The sequence below is a fragment of the Triticum dicoccoides genome, chromosome 5A, assembly GCF_002162155.2.
Source record: "Triticum dicoccoides isolate Atlit2015 ecotype Zavitan chromosome 5A, WEW_v2.0, whole genome shotgun sequence".
Lineage (NCBI taxonomy): Eukaryota > Viridiplantae > Streptophyta > Magnoliopsida > Poales > Poaceae > Triticum > Triticum dicoccoides.
The window spans coordinates 411,400,429-411,406,478 of record NC_041388.1 but is presented as its reverse complement, the minus strand read 5'-3'; the positions used below and the strand labels follow the sequence as shown (position 1 = coordinate 411,406,478).

The 6,050-nt window shown below is 48.8% G+C and overlaps 1 long non-coding RNA gene across 1 annotated transcript; it reads left to right on the top strand.

Moving 5' to 3' along the window:
• The first annotated feature begins 1,906 nt into the window (after positions 1–1,906).
• On the top strand, positions 1,907–4,615 carry LOC119297470. The gene is made up of 3 exons (XR_005145661.1): positions 1,907–2,031; positions 2,601–3,870; positions 3,974–4,615. It is a non-coding gene; the product is annotated as an uncharacterized LOC119297470 (long non-coding RNA).
• The last annotated feature ends 1,435 nt before the right edge of the window (positions 4,616–6,050 follow it).

The window sequence follows — 6,050 nt, the reverse complement described above, 5'->3', positions numbered from 1 at the left end:
TGGAAGTCTTGCAAGCAAACGATCTTAACGAGATCGACAATGGAAGCAGAATTAACGGCATTAGACACATCTGGTGTTGAAGCGAGATGGCTTCGAGATCTTTTGATGGACTTGCCATTGGTTGATAAACCGGTTCCGGCTATCCTTATGAACTGTGACAATCAGACTGTCATCACCAAGGTGAAGAGTTCAAAGGACAACATGAAGTCCACCAAACACATAAGAATGAGATTAAAAGCTGTCAGAAAATTAAGAAACTCCGGAGTGATAGCGTTGGACTATGTCCATACGGCTAAGAATCTGGCAGATCCCTTTACAAAAGGGCTATCACGTGTTGTGATAGATAATGCATCGAGGGAGATGGGTATGAGACCCACATGAGTTGCCATGGTGGTAACCCAACCTATATGATCGGAGATCCCGTGAACTAGGACCTGAGAAAACAAGCCAGTGGTGAACTGAGGAGAGTAACTATACTAACCCACTCCGTTGGAGATGCAATACTCTCGATACTGTATGGTAGGATGACTACGGTCTCAATGTGTTCCAAAGCTTATAAAAGCAAGATGCTATCCTACAGAGCGATCTTTGGAGGAACACACCTATATGAGCCCGACTACTGGTCACAGTCTATGAGATTGGGGTGATCTCTAGTAAGCTCATGAATAGGCCAGGAGTGTGACTTATATGCTCCACCCGAGGGGTCAGCCTTCGGCAGCCTAGTACTAGTAAGACATGTAGTGAAACTTCTTTACGCCAAACTGACAATTCAAGGCATAGTCCATTGTTCAGTTGTGAAGGAGTTTAGCCACTTGTTCTAGGTGAAGTTCAACCTTAACAGGTCTTTACTGAAACACTGGTATATCGAAACAGCAATTGGAACAGAGGACACAATGGGCCCTCGAGATCTGGTGGGGGATTGCTGAAATCTGGGATGGGCTCTAGGCCCATATTGCAATTTCTGAAAAATCTCTAAGGGCCCATGTGGGTTATATGGCACTAGGTGTGGTGGGAAGTTTAGTCCCACCCCGGAAGTGGAAGGAGAGTTGGAGTGGTTTATAAGGGTTTCTCTTCTACATGCTATTGGAGCTTGAGAAGAGAAGAGGCCCTCGCGCACTCCTCCTCCGCCGCCCGCCTCGCCACGCCACGCCTCGTCACGACGCGCCGCGGGTTGCGGGATTGAGCCGAGCCGAGCTCACACCTACGCGCTTATTTTTGCCAGTCACTAACGGAGAGTTTTCTGACAGCTGGGCCACGATCTGAGACGTCGGATCGTGGGCCGTCACGGACTCGGACGTGGGTCGAGCCCACGTCTCTCCACGCGGCTGCGCCTATAAGTATGCGGTGTCTCCTAACCCTAGCTGCCACGAACAGATCACATCTGCTCACGCGCACGCCCACCATCGTTCCTTTGCTGCTGCTGCCGCCGGTGACTCCATCCCGTCCGCCACGTACACGGTCGACGGGAGAGCAGGTCTCCGAAACCACGCCCTTCTGGTTCCTGTACGGGGTAAGGGGCGAATAGGTTTTTGGGCAGCGATTACGCGACTGCTCGCTTCCGATCGTCTACTTCCTCTACGTCCGCGTCGCCTTCATCATCACCATGTCCACCGACGCCGACCGTGCCGCCGCCGAGAAAGCTGAAGCCGACAAGAAGGTCGTCGAGGACGCCGCTGCTGCCACCAAAGCCGCGGCCTCTGCGTGGCCTACTGGAGGGTATAACTCGTTTATCCCGCTCCTGATTATTTTCATATTAGCAGTACTAGCAGTATGTGTAGATTTGTCTACTGTTTGCTTAGTACGTGCATGTTTAGATCAGAGTCAGTACGTCATCAACTTAGTCAATGCCATGCTAGTGGTTTACTCATGGATTAATTTAATCGAGAAATTGCCTATTTACTCAACATACACTACTGGAAAATTGAAGTTGGGAGTTAAACTGACTCTCAAAGTCTCAAGCCCAAGGAGATGAAATGCTTGAACACGCAAACCCAGGAGCTCAAAGTCTGGAACAAGGGCTTGGAATAGAATGTAAGCTTTCTTGCATGTCTCCAATACAGTAATGAAAATAAATTCATTTATTTATGCCCGCAAACTCACGGAAAAATATATGTACGCAGTAAACTACAGATTATAGAGTCATATATTTGTGTTGATTCAGTTTTTCTACCCTTTAGGTCGTAGAGGTTAGAAGATAGTGAAGGGTTACAAAAGGATTTTTGTGGTTGAGATCTGAATGGCCATTTTTTCTTTTTTGCCATCATGCCATGATTATTTGCGTCCATATGTAATATGTTCAAACCATGATGCCATTTTGTAAAGTCGTAGATGCCACAGAGCTGATGTACCTTCTTCTAATTTTACACTTTAGGATTGGACATTCTCTTACCAGTCATGCTATCAAATGTGTTGTCTGCCAACTGTTTAAACTTTACATTCTCTATTAATCAATCTCCGAGCAGTCATGAAGTTCCATACATTAGTTTACTCAAATTTAGCATGGATATGCATCTGCATCTTTCACTTGTTTCCATAGTAATTCCATACATTTCTTATTTGCATGCTCTTGATGATGAGCTCGCTCTTGATGATGAGCTCAGTTGCAGAACTTAGTAAAAGCGGGGTCCCAAGGATCAAAGCATAGGTGAAAGATGTTAGGAAGGGGGGAATTCACATCAACTACCAAGAGAAAAGACTTGCAGGTTTTCATCACGTGTCTGCCTATTAAAGTTGTGTATATTTTTTAAAATTTAAATCTTCCAATATGCATATGCTGAAAATCATGAATGTTTTCATAATTTTTGAATTACTTTCTGTTGACTCAGAACGAAATAAGAGAAATTAGCTCTTAAGAGTAAAATGTATTTGTCTGTTAATGTGGTTGGCTGTAGTTGTTCTTGCTAAGGGAAAATTCAGTTTGTATGCCCACCTTATAGTGTCTACTTCATACTGCAGATATAGGAACTAGTAAAAGCAGTGTGAGATTCAGTTCCAAATCCAAAGCCTTGTACCCCTTCCTTAAAAAATCTACTGCTTATATATAGTTAAAGGTTGATCTTAAATGCAGATGGTGACAAACTATGCTAAATGGTTGATCAAGAAATGGGAAAATTAGGCATCCAATAGCAATAGCAATAGCACAGAGATAGGTTCTAAAAAAAAGCACGGAGATAAAGCTGACTAGAGGAAACAATTCCAAAAGTTGGCAATAGATGTTGCATCCGGTACTTGTTTCTGAAGTTACTAAAGGGAGGGAAAAGAATTGTGTAGAAACATATTTGGGCAAGGAGGGTGTAGCGCACGAATAATCTGCCACCTACCGTTGCGCCTCTCCTCGCCGCCACTGGCCACCGCAAGCGAGGAAGGCAATGCCGGCGGCCCCGCACTCCTCCTGGATGAGCGGCTACCATTGGTAACTGCATGTGAGGAAGGTGACACGGCTGCGAATCGGCAGTTTTATTTGCGAGCCAGACTCGCTAGAGCCACGCGTGCCTCTTCGCTGCACGCCTCGGAGAGCGCGGGAGACGGACGGGATGTCTCATAACTCCCTTCCCTCTCTCGTGTCACCGTCCACTCCTTCATTCACACCACTCTCTCACTCTCCTCACCGCTCCTTACTCTCCTCCGATCGCTCGCCCGCCGCCGCGCCGCCCGCTGACCCCATCATCGCCGGAAACAACAATATCCAAGACCGGTGGGTGGCCGGCCTCGTGAACTCAGGCATTGACCTGATGGCAGCCATCCGCGCTCCATCGCCCTTTTGCACCAGGCCCCATCATCGGGCCGATGAGGTGTCGGCTGCTTCGGTTATGCCGCTGTATCCGGACCTGGTGGTCCTGGGTTCGGTTGCGCCGCTCGAGGAGACATCAGGTGCACCGCTGTTCAGAACCCCAGTGGGTGGAGGGGTTTTTTTAACCCCCATTCGAGTGTTGCCAATGCTTTGTTACTAACACAAGTCATCTTACGTGACAAGATCATGAAGACGGAGTGGGACGTAGCCGGTGGAGGAGCGCATGTCGTGGCTGGCACCGAGGGCGCCGAGGACCTGACAAACTGCTTGCTCAAAAGGGTGAACCTGCCTGGCAGGATCGCTGCCATGAGCCAACCACCTTCACGGGGACGGTCTCTGAGCACCAGCCACGAAGAGGGGGCATGAGAGCCGTTGTGTTTCTACGTTCAGATCAAGGACATGGAGGATCTCACCATGCTCATCATCCCGCTCAAGTTCACGGAGGTGATGAAGCAGCGGCTGGTGATCAAGGCCCCGCGCGTCGTTACACTGTCGGCCAACAAGTGGTGCGAGTTCTAGGTTCAGGTCCAGAACTTCTTGGGTCAGATGGTCCTTAACCGAGGCTGGCAGTACTTCTGCCGCCGCCACAGGATCGTCCCCGGCGACCTCCTCGTCTTGTGAATCTCCGGGCTTGGCCTCAAGGTGCAGATCTACAACCACGACAACTCGATCATGTGCAGGGGTGCGCTGCAACAGGCACAACTGCATTGGCAACATTTCTCTCGCGCTCTAGAAGTCTTAAGTATAAACATGTTAGTAGTTTGTGTTGATGATGTGAACTAGTGCTGCAAACTTGTTTATATTTTGCCAGGATCAACACGTGATGTGAAGTAGGGGGCATGGGATGCCCCTGTTGTCTTAAACCTTAAACCCTACTATTAGTATGCATGGTTATCAGTGGTTGTTTATCTGTTGTTGTGTTGTTAATTAGGTAGTTTGTTCTTATGCTATGCTTGTTGTGCTACAAATGTGATGGTAAGGTCACCGAATTTAAAAGGGATGAGCAGAACACCAACGTGCACGCAGCCAAACAGGTATGATGTGCATCTGCCGACTTCTAAAGCACATATGTGTGCAACCAAACAGCTAGCCCTAAAATCACCACTGATGCAATACGAACGACCAAACAACATGCAGATATTAATTTTTAACCTGTTTTTACTCAGCCAGGCTGAACTGAGACAAATATGCAATGCTGGTAATATTTGACATGACAACCAGACACGCGCTTAGCAACTCAGCTCATTCACTAGGAGGGATCCTGGACGCGTGGAGGTGGAGCCACTGCAAAGCTAGCAGTATCTAGGCACCTGCGTGAAAACGTTGCCCAGCATCACAGTCAAACGATTTTGATGTGTTGCCTTGATATTCCATGAGTTAAAAGCACTGGGAGTCCTACAACTTGCATCAAATGTGATGGTTTGATCTAAGAACTTGCATTTTGACCCTGTCCAGTCCTTGAACTTGCATCAAATGTGCAAATTTGGTCCTGACCAATCACAAAGCGACAAGTGGACGCCTGGTGCCGACCGGTCAGCACGCGGCATTTTGCAAAAAGGCCCCTGCCTTTGGTTTGAATCTACCCGCAGACACGGTTCCATTCCAAGCAAGGATTCCTCACCATCACTTTGCAAAAAGTATAGGTCACAGCGCACGTAGTATCCAACATTTGAAGCAGAAAAACAAACGTACCAGGGCGGTCACCCCCTTTTACACAAAACTTTTGGCGAGAAAAAAAGACAAAGGGAGGGATCAATGTAAGTAGAAATCGTCTCAGTTTGGACTCGGTAGAAGAGGAAAACGAGCAGAGGAGACGCAACAGCACTAAGGCCAACTCCACCGCACGATCCTATTTTGTCGGGGTGTGTCCGTTTGGGGTAAAACGGACATACTAGACGACTCAGCGGCAGAACTCATTTTATTTTTTTGTCCATTTCGTGTCCGTTTCGCCTCATCTTTGGACCAAAGTTGGTCTCGTTTTAAGGCCAAAGCGGACACAGACGGACGCTTTCTGGCCACTCCTCGTCCGCCTCGGTTCGCTTACATGTGCAGTGTGGCCCGCATGTCATGCAAATAAAAAGGGCCCACCAACCCACCCACCCACCCACTGTTGCATGCGCCGGCGAGCAAGCGAGGCGGGTGGGCTCAGCGAGCGGGCGCGCAAGCGGCGACGGCGGCGAGCGGGGCGAGGCCGGCGCGCGCAGGGGCGTGCGGGGCGAGGCGAGCGTGCGGGGCGCGGCGCGGCGGCTGCATGCGAGCA